This window comes from Ranitomeya imitator, chromosome 8 (assembly GCF_032444005.1).
Source record: "Ranitomeya imitator isolate aRanImi1 chromosome 8, aRanImi1.pri, whole genome shotgun sequence".
NCBI classification, from domain to species: Eukaryota; Metazoa; Chordata; class Amphibia; order Anura; family Dendrobatidae; genus Ranitomeya; species Ranitomeya imitator.
The window spans coordinates 62,425,766-62,445,420 of record NC_091289.1 but is presented as its reverse complement, the minus strand read 5'-3'; positions in this window follow the sequence as shown (position 1 = coordinate 62,445,420).

Below are 19,655 nucleotides of genomic sequence, written 5' to 3'. Positions count from 1 at the left end.
ACCAGGTCATAACAGTACAGCTGGCCCAAAGTATTAATGCATCTCAATAGAGGGATAAGAGAAGTTCTGAGACCATTTTTTTTTCTTTGCAGCGTGTTTTGTCTCTCATTTCCCCTATACCTCTGGGTGGTTCAGAACACAGGTATAGACATGGACATTCAAGGTCTGTCCTCTTGGATGGATAATCTCACTACAAGGGTCCAAAACATTCAAGATTTTGTGGTTCAGAATCCGATGTCAGAGCCTAGGATTCCAATTCCTGATTTGTTTTTTGGTGATAGATCTAAGTTCTTGAATTTCAAAAATAATTGTAAATTGTTTCTTGCCCTGAAACCTCACTCCTCAGGTGACCCTGTTCAACAAGTAAAGATCATTATTTCTTTATTACGTGGCGACCCTCAAGACTGGGCATTTTCCCTTGCGCCAGGAGATCCGGCATTGCGTGATGTTGATGCATTTTTCCTGGTGCTTGGATTGCTTTATGACGAACCAAATTCAGTGGATCAGGCAGAGAAAGTCTTGCTGGATCTGTGTCAGGGTCAGGATGAGGCAGAGACATATTGTCAGAAGTTTAGAAAGTGGTCTGTGCTCACTCAGTGGAATGACTGTGCTCTGGCAGTAATCTTCAGAAAGGGTCTCTCTGAAGCCCATAAGGATGTCATGGTGGGATTTCCCATGCCTGCTGGTCTGAATGAGTCTATGTCTTTGGCCATTCAGATCGATCGACGCTTGCGTGAGCGTAAAGCTGTGCACCATTTGGCGGTATTATCTGAGCATAGACCTGAGCCTATGCAATGTGATAGGACTTTAACCAGAGCTGAACGGCAAGAACACAGACGTCGGAATGGGCTGTGTTTTTACTGTGGTGATTCCACTCATGCTATCTCCGATTGTCCTAAGCGCACTAAGCGGTTCGCTAGGTCTGCCACCATTGGTACGGTACAGTCTAAATTTCTATTGTCCGTTACTCTGATTTGCTCTTTGTCATCCTATTCTGTTATGGCTTTTGTGGATTCAGGCGCTGCTCTGAATTTGATGATAAAGTACAAAGAAAGAAAAAAGCCAGCTCACCGATATGTGCAAGGAGCACGGAACTTCGTCCTGACTCGACGTAGTGCAGATCCAAGTAAAAGAGAAAAATGTTCCAGCTTCTTGATAAAATGTAAAACTTTAATCCATCATATAAAATAGTAGAAGACACACTCCTGGGACAATGCCATGTCACAAGTGAAGAAAGCTACGCGTTTCGACCATACGGTCTTTGTCACAGCTGTGACAAAGACCGTATGGTCGAAACGCGTAGCTTTCTTCACTTGTGACATGGCATTGTCCCAGGAGTGTGTCTTCTACTATTTTATATGATGGATTAAAGTTTTACATTTTATCAAGAAGCTGGAACATTTTTCTCTTTTACTTGGATCTGAATTTGATGGACTTGGAGTATGCTAGGCGCTGCGGTTTTTTCTTGGAGCCCTTGCAGTATCCTATTCCATTGAGAGGAATTGATGCTACGCCTTTGGCCAAGAATAAGCCTCAGTACTGGACCCAATTGACCATGTGCATGGCTCCTGCACATCAGGAGGATATCCGCTTTTTGGTGTTGCATAATCTGCATGATGTGGTCGTTTTGGGGTTACCATGGCTACAGGTTCATAATCCAGTACTGGACTGGAAATCTATGTCTGTGTCCAGCTGGGGTTGCCAGGGGGTACATGGTGATGTTCCATTTTTGTCAATTTCGTCTTCCACTCCTTCTGAAGTTCCGGAGTTTTTGTCGGATTATCAGGATGTATTTGATGAGCCCGAAGCCAGTGCCCTACCTCCTCATAGGGATTGCGATTGTGCAATTAATTTGATTCCTGGTAGTAAGTTCCCTAAGGGTCGATTGTTCAATTTATCTGTGCCGGAACACGCCGCTATGCGGAGTTATATAAAGGAATCCTTGGAGAAAGGCCATATTCGCCCGTCGTCATCACCGTTAGGAGCAGGGTTCTTTTTTGTGGCCAAGAAGGATGGTTCTTTGAGACCTTGTATTGATTACCGCCTTCTTAATAAAATTACAGTCAAATTTCAGTATCCTTTGCCGCTGCTGTCTCTTTGGAGTTCAGAAGGTTTCGTTTTTGGGATTCATTTTTTCCCCTTCTACTATCGAGATGGACCCTGTTAAAGTCCAGGCCATTTACGATTGGACTCAGCCGACATCTGTGAAGAGCCTGCAGAAATTTCTGGGCTTTGCTAATTTTTATCGTCGCTTCATCGCTAATTTTTCTAGTGTTGCTAAACCGTTGACTGATTTGACCAAGAAGGGTGCTGATGTGGTCAATTGGTCTTCTGCGGCTGTGGAAGCTTTTCAGGAATTGAAGCGTTGTTTTTCTTCTGCCCCTGTGTTGTGAAAGCCAGATGTTTCGCTCCCGTTTCAGGTTGAGGTGGATGCTTCTGAGATTGGAGCAGGGGCTGTTTTGTCACAAAGAAGTTCTGATGGCTCGGTGATGAAGCCATGTGCTTTCTTTTCTAGAAAGTTTTCACCTGCTGAGCGCAATTATGATGTTGGTAATCGGGAGTTGTTGGCCATGAAGTGGGCATTCGAGGAGTGGCGTCATTGGCTTGAAGGAGCCAAGCATCGCGTGGTGGTCTTGACAGATCACAAGAATCTGACTTATCTTGAGTCTGCCAAACGGTTGAATCCGAGACAGGCTCGATGGTCGCTATTTTTCTCCCGTTTTGATTTTGTGGTTTCATACCTTCCGGGCTCTAAGAATGTGAAGGCTGATGCCCTGTCAAGGAGTTTTGTGCCTGACTCTCCGGGTGTTCCTGAGCCGGCGGGTATTCTCAAAGAGGGGGTAATTTTGTCTGCCATCTCCCCTGATTTGCGGCGGGTGCTGCAAAAATTTCAGGCTGATAGACCTGACCGTTGCCCAGCAGAGAAACTGTTTGTCCCTGATAAATGGACTAGTAGAGTTATCTCTGAGATTCATTGTTCAGTGTTGGCTGGTCATCCTGGGATCTTTGGTACCAGAGATTTGGTGGCTAGATCCTTTTGGTGGCCGTCCTTGTCACGGGATGTGCGTTCTTTTGTGCAGTCCTGTGGGACTTGTGCTCGGGCTAAGCCCTGCTGTTCTCGTGCCAGTGGGTTGCTTTTGCCCTTGCCGGTACCGAAGAGGCCCTGGACGCATATTTCTATGGATTTTATTTCCGATCTCCCTGTCTCTCAAAAGATGTCGGTCATTTGGGTGGTTTGTGATCGCTTTTCTAAGATGGTCCATTTGGTACCCTTGTCTAAATTACCTTCCTCCTCTGATTTGGTGCCATTGTTTTTCCAGCATGTGGTTCGTTTACATGGCATTCCGGAGAACATCGTTTCGGACAGAGGTTCCCAGTTTGTTTCGAGGTTTTGGCGTTCCTTTTGTGCTAGGATGGGCATTGATTTGTCTTTTTCCTCGGCTTTTCATCCTCAGACAAATGGCCAAACCGAACGAACTAACCAGACTTTGGAAACATATCTGAGATGCTTTGTTTCTGCTGATCAGGATGATTGGGTGTCCTTTTTGCCTTTGGCTGAGTTCGCCCTTAATAATCGGGCCAGCTCGGCTACTTTGGTTTCGCCGTTCTTCTGCAATTCTGGTTTCCACCCTCGTTTCTCTTCAGGGCAGGTTGAGTCTTCGGACTGTCCTGGTGTAGATACTGTGGTGGATAGGTTGCAGCAGATTTGGACTCATGTGGTGGACAATTTGACATTGTCCCAGGAGAAGGCTCAACGTTTCGCTAACCGCCGGCGCTGTGTGGGTCCCCGACTTCGTGTTGGGGATTTGGTTTGGTTGTCATCTCGTTATGTTCCTATCAAGGTTTCCTCTCCTAAGTTTAAGCCTCGTTTCATTGGTCCGTATAAGATTTCTGAGGTTCTCAATCCTGTGTCATTTCGTTTGGCCCTTCCAGCTTCTTTTGCCATCCATAATGTGTTCCATAGGTCGTTGTTGCGGAGATACGTGGCGCCTGTGGTTCCATCCGTTGATCCTCCTGCCCCGGTGTTGGTTGAGGGGGAGTTGGAGTATGTGGTAGAGAAGATTTTGGATTCTCGTATTTCGAGACGGAAACTTCAGTACCTGGTCAAGTGGAAGAGTTATGGTCAGGAAGATAATTCCTGGGTTTTTGCCTCTGATGTTCATGCTGCCGATCTCGTTCGTGCCTTTCATTTGGCTCATCCTGGTCGGCCTGGGGGTTCTGGTGAGGGTTCGGTGACCCCTCCTCAAGTGGGGGTACTGTTGTGAATTCTGTTGTCAAATTTCAGTATCCTTTACCGCTGCTGTCTGATTTGTTTGCTCGTATTAAAGGGGCTAGTTGGTTCACCAAGATAGATCTTCGAGGGGCGTATAATCTTGTGCGTATTAAACAGGGCGATGAATGGAAAACTGCATTTAATACGCCCGAGGGTCATTTTGAGTACCTGGTTATGCCATTCGGGCTTTCCAATGCTCCATCAGTATTTCAGTCCTTTATGCATGACATCTTCCGAGAGTACCTGGATAAGTTCCTGATTGTGCATTTGGATGATATTTTGGTCTTTTCGGATGATTGGGAGTCTCATGTGAAACAGGTCAGAAAAGTGTTCCAGGTCCTTTGTGCGAATTTCTTGTTTGTAAAGGGGTCTAAGTGTCTCTTTGGAGTTCAGAAGGTTTCGTTTTTGGGATTCATTTTTTCCCCTTCTACTATCGAGATGGACCCTGTTAAAGTCCAGGCCATTTACGATTGGACTCAGCCGACATCTGTGAAGAGCCTGCAGAAATTTCTGGGCTTTGCTAATTTTTATCGTCGCTTCATCGCTAATTTTTCTAGTGTTGCTAAACCGTTGACTGCTTTGACCAAGAAGGGTGCTGATGTGGTCAATTGGTCTTCTGCGGCTGTGGAAGCTTTTCAGGAATTGAAGCGTCGTTTTTCTTCAGCACCTGTGTTGTGCCAGCCAGATGTTTCGCTCCCGTTTCAGGTTGAGGTGGATGCTTCTGAGATTGGAGCAGGGGCTGTTTTGTCACAAAGAAGTTCTGATGGCTCGGTGATGAAGCCATGTGCTTTCTTTTCTAGAAAGTTTTCGCCTGCTGAGCGCAATTATGATGTTGGTAATCGGGAGTTGTTGGCCATGAAGTGGGCATTCGAGGAGTGGCGTCATTGGCTTGAAGGAGCCAAGCATCGCGTGGTGGTCTTGACAGATCACAAGAATCTGACTTACCTTGAGTCTGCCAAACGGTTGAATCCGAGACAGGCTCGATGGTCGCTATTTTTCTCCCGTTTTGATTTTGTGGTTTCGTACCTTCCGGGCTCTAAGAATGTGAAGGCTGATGCCCTGTCAAGGAGTTTTGTGCCTGACTCTCCGGGTGTTCCTGAGCCGGCGGGTATTCTCAAAGAGGGGGTAATTTTGTCTGCCATCTCCCCTGATTTGCGGCGGGTGCTGCAAAAATTTCAGGCTGATAGACCTGACCGTTGCCCAGCAGAGAAACTGTTTGTCCCTGATAAATGGACTAGTAGAGTTATCTCTGAGATTCATTGTTCAGTGTTGGCTGGTCATCCTGGGATCTTTGGTACCAGAGATTTGGTGGCTAGATCCTTTTGGTGGCCATCTTTGTCACGGGATGTGCGTTCTTTTGTGCAGTCCTGTGGGACTTGTGCTCGGGCTAAGCCCTGCTGTTCTCGTGCCAGTGGGTTGCTTTTGCCCTTGCCGGTACCGAAGAGGCCCTGGACGCATATTTCTATGGATTTTATTTCGGATCTCCCTGTCTCTCAAAAGATGTCGGTCATTTGGGTGGTTTGTGATCGCTTTTCTAAGATGGTCCATTTGGTACCCTTGTCTAAATTACCTTCCTCCTCTGATTTGGTGCCATTGTTTTTCCAGCATGTGGTTCGTTTACATGGCATTCCGGAGAACATCGTTTCGGACAGAGGTTCCCAGTTTGTTTCGTGGTTTTGGCGTTCCTTTTGTGTTAGGATGGGCATTGATTTGTCTTTTTCCACGGCTTTTCATCCTCAGACAAATGGCCAAACCGAACGAACTAATCAGACTTTGGAAACATATCTGAGATGCTTTGTTTCTGCTGATCAGGATGATTGGGTGTCCTTTTTGCCTTTGGCTGAGTTCGCCCTTAATAATCGGGCCAGCTCGGCTACTTTGGTTTCGCCGTTCTTTTGCAATTCTGGTTTCCACCCTCGTTTCTCTTCAGGGCAGGTTGAGTCTTCAGATTGTCCTGGTGTAGATACTGTGATGGATAGGTTGCAGCAGATTTGGACTCATGTGGTGGACAATTTGACATTGTCCCAGGAGAAGGCTCAACGTTTCGCTAACCGCCGGCGCTGTGTGGGTCCCCGACTTCGTGTTGGGGATTTGGTTTGGTTGTCATCTCGTTATGTTCCTATGAAGGTTTCCTCTCCTAAGTTTAAGCCTCGTTTCATTGGTCCGTATAAGATTTCTGAGGTTCTCAATCCTGTGTCATTTCGTTTGGCCCTTCCAGCTTCTTTTGCCATCCATAATGTGTTCCATAGGTCGTTGTTGCGGAGATACGTGGCGCCTGTGGTTCCATCCGTTGATCCTTCTGCCCCGGTGTTGGTTGAGGGGGAGTTGGAGTATGTGGTGGAGAAGATTTTGGATTCTCGTATTTCGAGACGGAAACTGTTATGAAAGGTAATTCAGTACCACAATGGACATAGAGGTCAGCGCACATACAGTGACCTGGCAATAACCCAAAAAACAAGAATGAGCTCTGAGACGTGGGAACTCTGTTGACCGCAATCCCTAATCCTCTCCAACCACACTAAAGGCAGCCGTGGATTGCGCCTAACGCTACCTATGCAACTCGGCACGGCCTGAGAAACTAGCTAGCCTGAAGATAGAAAATAAGCCTACCTTGCCTCAGAGAAATACCCCAAAGGAAAAGGCAGCCCCCACATATAATGACTGTGAGTTAAGATGAAAAGACAAACGTAGAGATGAAATAGATTTAGCAAAGTGAGGCCCAACTTTCTGAACAGAGCGATGATAGGAAAGGTAACTTTGTAGTCAACACAAAACCCTACAAAAAACCACGCAAAGGGGGCAAAAAGACCCTCCGTACCGAACTAACGGCACGGAGGTACACCCTCTGCGTCCCAGAGCTTCCAGCAAGCAGAAAAAAACAAATTGACAAGCTGGACAGAAAAAAAACAGCAAACAAATAGCAAAGAGGAACTTAGCTATGCAGAGCAGCAGGCCACAGGAACGATCCAGGAGGAAACAGGTCCAATACTAGAACATTGACTGGAGGCCAGGATCAAAGCACTAGGTGGAGTTAAATAGAGCAGCACCTAACGACTTCACCACATCACCTGAGGAAGGAAACTCAGAAGCCACAGTACCACTTTCCTCCACCAACGGAAGCTCACAGAGAGAACCAGCCGAAGTACCACTTGTGACCACAGGAGGGAGCTCTGCCACAGAATTCACAACAGTACCCCCCCTTGAGGAGGGGTCACTGAACCCTCTCCAGAGCTCCCAGGACGACCCGGATGAGCCATATGAAAGGCACGAACAAGATCAGGAGCATGGACATCAGAGGCAAAGACCCAGGAATTATCTTCCTGAGCATAACCCTTCCACTTAACCAGATACTGGAGTTCCCGCCTTGAAACACGAGAATCCAAAATCTTCTCCACAATATACTCCAACTCCCCCTCCACCAAAACCGGGGCAGGAGGATCAACAGATGGAACCATAGGTGCCACGTATCTCCGCAACAATGACCTATGGAATACGTTATGTATGGAAAAAGAATCTGGAAGGGTCAGACGAAAAGACACAGGATTAAGAACCTCAGAAATCCTATACGGACCAATAAAACGAGGTTTAAACTTAGGAGAGGAAACCTTCATAGGAATATGACGAGAAGATAACCAAACCAAGTCCCCAACCCGAAGTCGGGGACCCACACAGCGTCTGCGATTAGCGAAACGTTGAGCCTTCTCCTGGGACAAAGTCAAATTGTCCACTACATGAGTCCAAATCTGCTGCAACCTGTCCACCACAGCATCCACACCAGGACAGTCCGAAGACTCAACCTGCCCTGAAGAGAAACGAGGATGGAACCCAGAGTTGCAGAAAAACGGTGAACCCAAGGTAGCCGAGCTGGCCCGATTATTAAGGGCGAACTCAGCCAAAGGCAAAAAGGACACCCAGTCATCCTGATCAGCAGAAACAAAGCATCTTTCTTGGTCAAATCGGTCAATGGTTTAGCAATACTAGAAAAATTGCAGATGAAGCGACGATAAAAATTTGCAAAGCCGAGGAACTTTTGCAGACTTTTCAGAGATGTCGGCTGAGTCCAATTATGGATGGCTTGGACCTTAACAGGGTCCATCTCGATAGTAGAAGGGGAAAAGATGAACCCCAAAAATGAAACCTTCTGAACACCAAAGAGACACTTTGATCCCTTCACAAACAAAGAATTAGCACGCAGGACCTGAAACACCGTTCTGACCTGCTTCACATGAGACTCCCAATCATCCGAGAAGATCAAAATGTCATCTAAGTACACAATCAGGAATTTATCCAGGTACTCTCGGAAGATGTCATGCATAAAGGACTGAAACACTGATGGAGCATTGGCAAGTCCGAATGGCATTACTAGATACTCAAAATGGCCCTCGGGCGTATTAAATGCAGTTTTCCACTCATCGCCTCGCTTAATACGCACAAGATTATACGCACCACGAAGATCTACCTTGGTGAACCAACTAGCCCCCTTAATCCGAGCAAACAAATCAGATAACAATGGCAAGGGGTACTGAAATTTAACCGTGATCTTATTTAGAAGGCGGTAATCTATACAAGGTCTTAGTGAACCATCCTTCTTGGCTACAAAAAAGAACCCTGCTCCTAATGGCGACGATGACGGGCGAATATGCCCCTTCTCCAAAGACTCCTTCACATAACTCCGCATAGCGGCGTGCTCAGGCACAGATAAATTAAACAGTCGACCTTTTGGGAATTTACTACCAGGAATCAAATCGATAGCACAATCACAATCCCTATGCGGAGGTAGGGTATCGGACTTGGGCTCATCAAATAAATCCCGGTAATCAGACAAGAACTCAGGAACCTCAGAAGGGGTGGATGACGAAATAGTCAGAAATGGGACATCACCATGTACCCCCTGACAACCCCAGCTGGACACAGACATGGATTTCCAATCTAATACTGGATTATGGACTTGTAGCCATGGCAACCCCAACACGACCACATCATGCAGATTATGCAACAACAGGAAGCGAATAACCTCCTGATGTGCAGGAGCCATGCACATGGTCAGCTGGGTCCAGTACTGAGGCTTATTCTTGGCCAAAGGCGTAGCATCAATTCCTCTCAATGGAATAGGACACTGCAAGGGCTCCAAGAAAAACCCACAACGCCTAGCATACTCCAAGTCCATCAAATTCAGAGCAGCGCCTGAGTCCACAAATGCCATGACAGAATACGATGACAAAGAGCAGATCAAGGTAATAGACAGAAGAAATTTTGACTGTACCGTACCAATGGTGGCAGACCTAGCGAACCGCTTAGTGCGCTTAGGACAATCAGAGATAGCATGAGTGGAATCACCACAGTAGAAACACAGCCCATTCTGACGTCTGTGTTCTTGCAGTTCAACTCTGGTCAAAGTCCTATCGCACTGCATAGGCTCAGGTTTAAGCTCAGGTAATACCGCCAAATGGTGCACAGATTAACGCTCGCGCAAGCGTCGACTGATCTGAATGGCCAAAGACATAGACTCATTCAGACCAGCAGGCATAGGAAATCCCACCATGACATCCTTAAGGGCTTCAGAGAGACCTTTTCTGAAAATAGCTGCGAGCGCACCTTCATTCCACTGAGTGAGTACGGACCACTTTCTAAATTTCTGACAATAAATCTCTATTTCATCCTGACCCTGACACAGAGCCAGCAAATTTTTCTCTGCCTGATCCACAGAATTAGGCTCATCGTACAGCAATCCGAGCGCCAGGAAAAATGCATCGATATTACTTAATTCAGGATCTCCTGACGCAAGAGAAAATGCCCAGTCCTGAGGGTCGCCACGCAAAAAAGAAATAACGATCCTTACTTGTTGAACTGGGTCACCAGAGGAGCGAGGTTTCAAAGCCAGAAATAGTTTACAGTTATTTTTGAAACTCAGAAATTTAGTTCTATCTCCAAAAAACAAATCAGGAATAGGAATTCTCGGTTCTAACATAGAATTCTGAACCACAAAGTCTTGAATACTTTGTACTCTTGCCGTGAGCTGATCCACACATGAAGACAGACCTTTAATGTCCATTGCTACACCTGTGTCCTGAACCACCCAAATGTCTAGGGGGAAAAAAAGGCAAAACACAGTGCAAAGAAAAAAAAATGGTCTCAGAACTTCTTTTTTCCCTCTATTGTGAATCATTAGTACTTTTGGCCTCCAGTACTGTTATGAAAGGTAATTCAGTACCACAATGGACATAGAGGTCAGCGCACATACAGTGATCTGGCAAAAAAACAAGAACGAGCTCTGAGACGTGGGAACTCTGTTGACCGCAATCCCTAATCCTCTCCAACCACACTAAAGGCAGCCGTGGATTGCGCCTAACGCTCCCTATGCAACTCGGCACGGCCTGAGAAACTAGCTAGCCTGAAGATAGAAAATAAGCCTACCTTGCCTCAGAGAAATACCCCAAAGGAAAAGGCAGCCCCCACATCTAATGACTGTGAGTTAAGATGAAAAGACAAACGTAGAGATGAAATAGATTTAGCAAAGTGAGGCCCAACTTTCTGAACAGAGCGAGGATAGGAAAGGTAACTTTGTGGTCAACACAAAACCCTACAAAAAACCACGCAAAGGGGGCAAAAAGACCCTCCGTACCGAACTAACGGCACGGAGGTACACCCTCTGCGTCCCAGAGCTTCCAGCAAGCAGACAAGCAGAAAAAAACAAATTGACAAGCTGGACAGAAAAAAACAGCAAACAAATAGCAAAGAGGAACTTAGCTATGCAGAGCAGCAGGCCACAGGAACGATCCAGGAGGAAACAGGTCCAATACTAGAACATTGACTGGAGGCCAGGATCAAAGCACTAGGTGGAGTTAAATAGAGCAGCACCTAACAACTTCACCACATCACCTGAGGAAGGAAACTCAGAAGCCGCAGTACCACTTTCCTCCACCAACGGAAGCTCACAGAGAGAACCAGCCGAAGTATCACTTGTGACCACAGGAGGGAGCTCTGCCACAGAATTCACAACAGGAAACTTCAGTATCTGGTCAAGTGGAAGGGTTATGGTCAGGAAGATAATTCCTGGGTTTTTGCTTCTGATGTTCATGCTGCCGATCTCGTTCGTGCCTTTCATTTGGCTCATCCTGGTCGGCCTGGGGGTTCTGGTGAGGGTTCGGTGACCCCTCCTCAAGGGGGGGGGGGTACTGATGTGAATTCTGTTGTTGAGCTCCCTCCTGTGGTCAGGAATGGTACTTCGGCTGGTTCTGTCCATGGACTTTCTCTGGTGGCTGTGGGTGTTTCTGGGTTTCCTTCCACAGGTGACGAGCTTAATTCGTTAGCTGGCTACTCTATTTAACTCCACTTGGATCATTGCTAGATGCCAGCTGTCAATGTTGTACTATGGCTCTAGTTTGCTCCTGGATCGTACTGGTTACCTGTTACTCCAGCAGAAGCTAAGTTCCTCTTTGCTATTTTGCTTGTTTGCTATTTTTTCTGTCCAGCTTGCTATTGTTAAATATTGCCTTGCTTGCTGGAAGCTCTGGGACGCAGAGGGGCGCCCCCCGCACCGTGAGTCGGTGCGGAAGGTTTTTTTTCCCTGCACTCTCTGCGTGGCTTTTGTAGGTTTTTGTGCTGACCGCAAAGTGACCTTTCCTATCCTCTGTCTGTTCAGTAAGTCGGGCCTCTCTTTGCTAAATCTATTTCATCTCTGTGTTTGTGATTTCATCTTGCTCACAGTCGATATATGTGGGGGCTGCCTGTTCCTTTGGGGAATTTCTCTGAGGCAAGGTAGGCTTATTTTTCCTCTTAAGGGCTAGCTAGTTTCTGACGCTGTGTCGAGTTGCATAGGGAGCATTAGGAGCAATCCACAGCTATTTTTAGTGTGTGTGATAGGCTTAGGGATTGCGGTCAGCAGAGTTCCCACTTCCCAGAGCTTGTTCTGTGTTTTTGTGGCTATCAGGTCTTTCCGGGTGCTCTTAACCATCAGGTCCATTGTTGTCCTTACCACCAGGTCATAACAGGTGGGGATGTCACAGGAAAGATAGTGAGGAAGCCAGGTGGCTTCCTCACAGAACGGGATTAGACAGAACGGATAGTCAGGACGTGGCCAAGGGGTCATACACAGAGAGGGCAGCGCAGTACAAGAGAAGCAGGCAGAGGGTAGAGAGGAAGTAGCCAAGGGGTCATACATAGAGAGGGCAGCACAGTACAAAAAGGGCATGCAAAACTCGTAACAGGGACACAGCCAAATCGAAACCAGACAGACGTAACCTAGCACAGGCACAAAGCACAACAGGGTCAAACAAGGGTCAGAGTATAAGTGACAGGGAATGGCCCCACAATGAGGCTATAAGAAGCCTCACAGAATCCCAGAGTGACGCCATCCAGGTTAACACTAAAACCACCTAATCCCAGAAACTCAGCAGACCATGACACACCAGGAAGACAGCAGAAGTAGAGCTGCGCCTGCCGCAGTTCATCTGAGAGGTAAGTATCAAATGAATTAAATGAGTGTGGGGAGGGGGGAGCAAATGAGCATCAACTGAGACTGGGTGATGTGGTACAGTGAATGATGATGAATTGAGGCTATATAGATAGGATGTATGTCACTCTGTATAAAATTAGGGTGCCAGGATAGGATACCATTCCATATACTCAGTGAAGAAAGAATCCAGCACTCATCGAGTTGAAGAAAAAGAATATCAGATTAAAAGAATTCTAAAAACAGTGACGTTACATACACTGCATGTGACATTGCATGTGGCAGGGCTGTGGGGAATAGGGATTCAATGCCCATAGAATTTGAGGATAAATCATACGGGAATTGATTCCCTATTTCCCACAGTGCTGTTACATGCAGGATGTCATATGCAATCTGTCTGAAAAAAGTCTTTTCAACCAAAACGGCAAACAATAGTAATGCGGTCTCTGGGGAGTGCAGAGGAGTCAGGCTGGCTGGATAAGTTGAAACAAATGGGAGATCCACCGCAGCTCCAGCCGTCTACCTCCAATGGAGGATGGGTATGTTACTGAAGTAAACAACAGTCAGCGGAGAGCTAGGAACAACAAGACACCGATATATTTGGTAAGTCCACAACGCGTCACCGACTGGGTCACCGTCGAAATGCGTTGTGGACTTAGCAAATATACCGGTGTCTTGTTCCTAGCGCTCCGCTGACCGTTCGATTACTGCAGTAACTTTCAACCGAAACATCACTGTTTTTGGATTGCTTTTCTAATCTGATATTATTTTACTCCAGCTCGATCACTGCCAAATTCTTTCTTCATCAATTAATTGAGACTGGGGTATGGGGTACAGCAAATAATGATGATTTGAGACTAGGAGATGGGGGACAGCAAATAATGATGAATTGAGACAGGGGATGGAGGACAGCAAATAATAGTGAATTGAGACTAGGAGAAGGGGACAGCAAGTAATGATGAATTGAGACTAGGGGATGGGGGGCAGCAAATAATGACGAATTGAGACTGGGGAATGTGGCACAGAGAATGATGATGAATTGAGACTGGGGATGTGGTACAGAGAATTATGATGAATTGAGAATGGGGGATGTGGTACAGAGAATGATGATGAATTGAGACTAGGGGGATGGGATATAGAGAATGATAATGAATTGAGACTTGGGACAGGGGACAGCAAATCATGAATTGAGACTGGGGATGAGGTACAGCATAAAATGATTAATTGAGACTGGGGGATGAGGTTCAGCAAATAATGATGAATTGAGATTGGGGAGTGAGGGACAGTAAATGATGAATTAAGAGTAGGGGGATCAGAAATGATCAAGACTTGATGGTGGGGGAGAGCAAATGATTAATTGAGGGGGGTCCTGTTACTGTGTAGGGTGGCACTATGTTGCTTTTTATTCATCTGGCATAGTGTAAGTTGGGGAATGTACTTTGGAAACAGTGCTGTAGAATACTGTATTATTTTCTCCAGAGACGAGTCCTGGCTGGAAGACGTGATGGTGGTCTGTGCTGGATGAAGAAGCAAAGCGAAGAAGAAGGACTTCAACTAGAGATGTCACTGATGAGTCATTGTGTTACCTATACACTGACACTATACAGTATATACAGAGTTCTTGTGTATAATGTCACTGGTGATCACTGTATTTTCTGTACACTATATATAGAGCTCCTATGTATAATGTCATTGGTAAGTCAGTGTGTTACCTGTACACTGACACTATATACAGAGCTCTTGTGTATAATTTCACTGGTGATCACTGTATTATCTGGACACTGACACTATTTTCAGAGCTACTGTGTATGTCACTGGTGATCACTGTATTATCTGTACACTGACACTATATACAGAGCTCCTGTGTATAATATCACTGTATTACCTGTACACTACACACTATATACAGAACTCCTGTGTATAATGTCACTGGTGATCACTGTATTATCTGTACACTATACATTATATAAAGAGCTCCTGTGTACAATTGTGCTCAAAAGTTTACATAGCCCAGCAGAATTTTTGCTTTCTTGGCCTTTTTTCAGAGGCTATAAATGATAACACCAGAATTGTTTCTCCACTCAAGGTTAGTGGTTGGGTGAAGCCATTTATTGTCAAACTACTGTGTTTTCTCTTTTTAAATCATGACAACCCAAAACATCCAAATGACCCTGACAAAAAGTTTACATACCCCGTTTCCTAATACTGTGTATTGCCCCTGTAACATCAATAACAGCTTGAAGTCTTTTGTGGTATTTGTGGATGAGGTTCTTTATTTTATCAAAATATTAATTTATTATTATTATTTATTATTATAGCGCCATTTATTCCATGGCGCTTTACATGTGAGGAGGGGTATGCATAATAAAAACAGGTACAATTATCTTGAACAATACAAGTCACAACTGGTACAGGAGGAGAGAGGACCCTGCCCGCGAGGGCTCACAATCTACAAGGGATGGGTGAGGATACAGTAGGTAAGGATAGAGCTGGTCGTGCAGTGGTTTGGTCGATCGGTGATTACTGCAGGTTGTAGGCTTGCCGGAAGAGGTAGGTCTTCAGGTTCTTTTTGAAGGTTTCGATGGTAGGTGAGAGTCTGATGTGTTGGGGTAGAGAGTTCCAGAGTAAGGATGATGCGCGAGAGAAATCTTGTATGCGATTGTGGGAAGAGGAGATAAGAGGGGAGTAGAGAAGGAGATCTTGTGAGGATCGGAGGTTGCATGCAGGAAAGTACCGGGAGACGAGGTCACAGATGTATGGAGGAGACAGGTTGTGGATGGCTTTGTATGTCATGGTTAGGCTTTTGTACTGGAGTCTCTGGGTAATGGGGAGCCAGTGAAGGGATTGACAGAGGGGAGAGGCCGGGGAATAGCAGGGGGACAGGAGGATTAGCTGAGTTTAGAATAAATTGTAGGGGTGCGAGAGTGTTCGAAGGGAGGCCACAGAGCAGCAGGTTACAGTAGTCGAGGCGGGAGATGATGAGGGCATGGACTAGGGTTTTTGCAGATTCTTGGTTTAGGAATGTACGGATCCGTGAAATATTTTTGAGTTGAAGGCGGCAGGAAGTGGAAAGGGCTTGGATATGCGGTTTGAAGGTGAGATCAGTGTCAAGGATTACCCCGAGACAGCGAGCTTGTGGGACTGGGGAGAGTGGGCAGCCGTTTACTGTAATGGATAGGATCGTTGGGGGGTCGTGTGAGATGGGGAAAGACAATGAATTCTGTTTTGTCCATGTTAAGTTTTAGAAATCTAGCGGAGAAGAAGGATGAAATCGCGGATAGACATTGAGGGATTCTGGTTAGTAGGGTGGTGATATCTGGTCCAGATATGTAGATCTGTATGTCATCAGCATAGAGAGGATACTGAAAACCATGAGATTCTATTAGCTGTCCCAGGCCAAAAGTGTAAATGGAGAAGAGAACTGAACTGAACCTTGCGGGACTCCGACAAATAGGGAGCGAGGTGAGGAGGTGGTGTGTGAATGGGAGACGCTGAATGTTCAGTCAGTTAGGTATGACGAGATCCAGGATAGGGCCAAGTCTGTGATGCCAAGGGATGAGAGGGTCTGTAGTAATAGGGAATGGTCCACTGTGTCAAAGGCAGAGGACAGGTCCAGGAGGAGGAGGATAGAGTAGTGTCACTTGCTCTTGGCAGTTAATAGGTCATTGGTGACCTTAGTTAGGGCAGTTTCAGTGGAGTGGTGTGACCGGAAGCCTGATTGTAAGCTGTCGAAAAGGGAGCAGGAAGATAGATGGGAGGACAGTTCAAGATGGACGTGTTGTTCCAGTAGTTTTGAGGCATAGGGAAGTGATATAGGGCGATAGCTAGATACAGAGGATGGGTCAAGAGAGGACTTTTTGAGGATAGGTGTGATTGAGGCATGTTTAAAGCTTGAGGGGAAACACCAGTTGTTTGTGATTGGTTGAAGAGATGGGTTAGAGTTGAGATGAAGAGAGTGGCAATGTTTGGGATGAAGTGGGAAGGGATCGGGTCAAGTGCACAGGTGGTGAGATGCGATCTTGAGAGTAGAGTGGAGAGTCGATCTTCTGTAATGGTGGAGAAGTTGGTTTTGGAGGTGGAGGGCTGGGTAGTTGGGAGGAAGGGCTCTGGGGGTTGTCGACTAAAACTGTCTCTGATGTTCTCAATCTTCTTCTTGAAAAACGAGGCAAAGTCTTCAGCTGAGATGAGTGGGGAGGGAGGAGGTGCTGGGGGACGGAGGAGAGAGTTGAAGGTGTTGAATAACTGTTTAGGGTTGTGAGACAGGGAGGATATGAGAGAAGAGAAGTAGGTTTGTTTAGCTGTGGCGAGTGTGGTCTTGAAAGTAGTGAGGGACTGTTTGAATGCGATAAAGTGCTAGTTGGAGTGGGATCTTTTCCATCTCCACTCTGCAGCCCTGGAAGCTCTCCTCAGTTCTTTGGTCAGGCTGGTGTGCCAGGGCTGTCTGTTGATTTTGTGAGCTTTGGTGTGTGTGAGAGGGGCAAGAGATTCCAAAGCTGCAGTTATTGTGGTGTTATATAGAGCGGCAGCGTCATCCGCATTGTGTAGGGAACTTATGTCTGTGAGAGGGAGAAGGGATACAGAGAGTGAATGGTGTTTAAGATTTCTGTGAGGGTGTGCAAGTTTGTGGGGTGGGGATTGTAGACAAGGGTGGAGAGGGAAGAGAATGTGAGTAGATTGTGGTGAGAAAGAGGAAGAGGTGAGTTCGAGAGGTTAGATAGGGAGCAGAGGCGGGTGAAGATGAGGTCCAATGTGTGACCATCTTTGTGAGTGGCTGCAGAAGACCATTGAGTGAGGCCAAAGGAGGAAGTGAGAGATAGACGTTTAATGGCAACTGAGAGGGAAGTGTCAAAGGGGATGTTGAAGTCGCCCATGATGATAGTGGGGATGTCCGCAGAAAGGAAATGAAGTAGCCAGGTGGTGAAGTGGTCAAAGACGGTGGTGGTTGGCCCTGTGGGGCGGTAAATGACAGCCAGTTGGAGGTTTGTGGGGGCATAGATGTGCACAGAGTGCACTTCAAAGGAAGGGAGGGTAACAGAGGGTGGCAGTGGGATTGGGGTGAAGGAGCAGTTATCTGACAGGAGAAAACCAACTCCTCCGCCATGCTTGCTGCTGGGGCGGGGTGTGTGAGAAAGGTGGAAGCCACCATACGAAAGTGCAGCAGGAGAGGCTGTGTCAGAAGGGGTGAGCCAGGTTTCGGTGATGGCGAGGAAGGAAAGTTTGGTAGTGACAAAAAGATTGTGGATGTAGGAAAGCTTGTTGCAGACAGAGCGAGCGTTCCACAGAGCTCCTGTTAGTGGGACTGGGGAAGTGGGGGCTGGGCGAATGGGTATAAGATTAGAGAGGTTACGGAAATTTGTGATAGATCGTGTATAGTAGGTAGAACTGACTGTGGGGATGTGGTGAGGAGGACCAGGATTTGGAGAGATATCACCAGCAGTAAGAAGGAGCAGAGAAAGTATATGCAGGGGGGAGCAGGAGAGGGCATGATGTGGCTGTCTGTGCTTGAAGACAGAGGACTGTATGTTAAGGAACAGTTCTGAGGAGGAGGTGAGATGGATGGGGAGGACTGAAGAGGAGATGAATAGTTCTTTACTAGGAGTGGGGATTAGTGGAGTTTGCAGAAAGTGAAGAATTATAGGGGTGAAAGTGAAAACAAACAGAAACATTGTTTACAGTGACTGTGTCCAGTTACCTTCAGTTCCCTTCTGGTTCAATTCTGGTATTAATTCTAAATTAATCTTCACACTTCTAGGACATACTTAGAGGAATCACACAGCAGACTAAAGTCATTGCAGACTTGTACTGTGCAATATATGTACAACTAAGTGCATTCAGGTGTGAAGCAGAGAGGAGTGGTCTCTGTTCATCTTGGTCAGAGAATTAAGGGTGGACCAGATGCATACAATCAAGCCAGAATGTAAAACAAGAGGGGATTATAGGGAGAGAAATGGGAAGCGCAGACTTCTGAGTGTAGTAGTTAGTTTCCCAAGGTGTGTACTCAGTGTGAATCCACTCACCTTTTTGGTGTCTTGATATACTGTGTATAGATCCAATCCATGGATCACTCCATTCCTCTTTCCACTCAGTTTGCTGCAACAGATCTGGGAACTGATGAGCGCACCGAACAGTGCTTTCATAGGCGATAACACTTTGTGGATGTTTTTCCCAGCAATATGCGCTCCTGAAGGATGATGATGGAACTCGATATTCTGATTCAAGGATGATTTTTATTTCAAACTAAAATACAACCGGTTTCGACTTCTTAGAGCAAGAATAAACAAGGTCATAAATAACACAGGGTAAGCTGGGGTTAGCTGAAAGGCATACCATGTGAATGCTAGGAGTAGAGGAAAGTCTGTGTGGAAAGTTGAGTGATGTACTATGTGCACTTCATAGACAGACAAGGCAGGAGAGCAGGCTGGAGAGCTAGGTGCATGAACATACCATGTGAATGCTAGGAGCAGAGGAAAGTCTGTGTGGAAAGTTGGGTGATGTACTATGTTCCCCTCTATAGACAGACAAGCAGGAGAACAGGCTGGAGAGCTGGGTGCATGAACATACCTGTAGGAAGAATAGACATGCTGGTTAGAGTGCGATGGTGGCAGATAGCAGGGCACAGTCTGTATACATCCTTCTGGTTTTAATTCTGAATTAATCTTCACACTTCTAGGACACACTTATAGGAATCACACAGCAGACTAAAGTCATTGCAGACTTTAAAGCTGACTGGTAAAGCTATTCACTCTTCTTGGCAAAAGCCTCCAGTTCCTGTAAATTCCTGGGCTGTCTAGTATGAACTGCGCACTTGAGATCTCCCTAGAGTGGCTCAATGATATTGAGGTCCGGATACAGAGATGGCCACTCCAGAACCTTCCCTTTGTTCTGCTGTAGCCAATAACAGGTCCACTTGGTCTTGTGTTTTTGGTCATT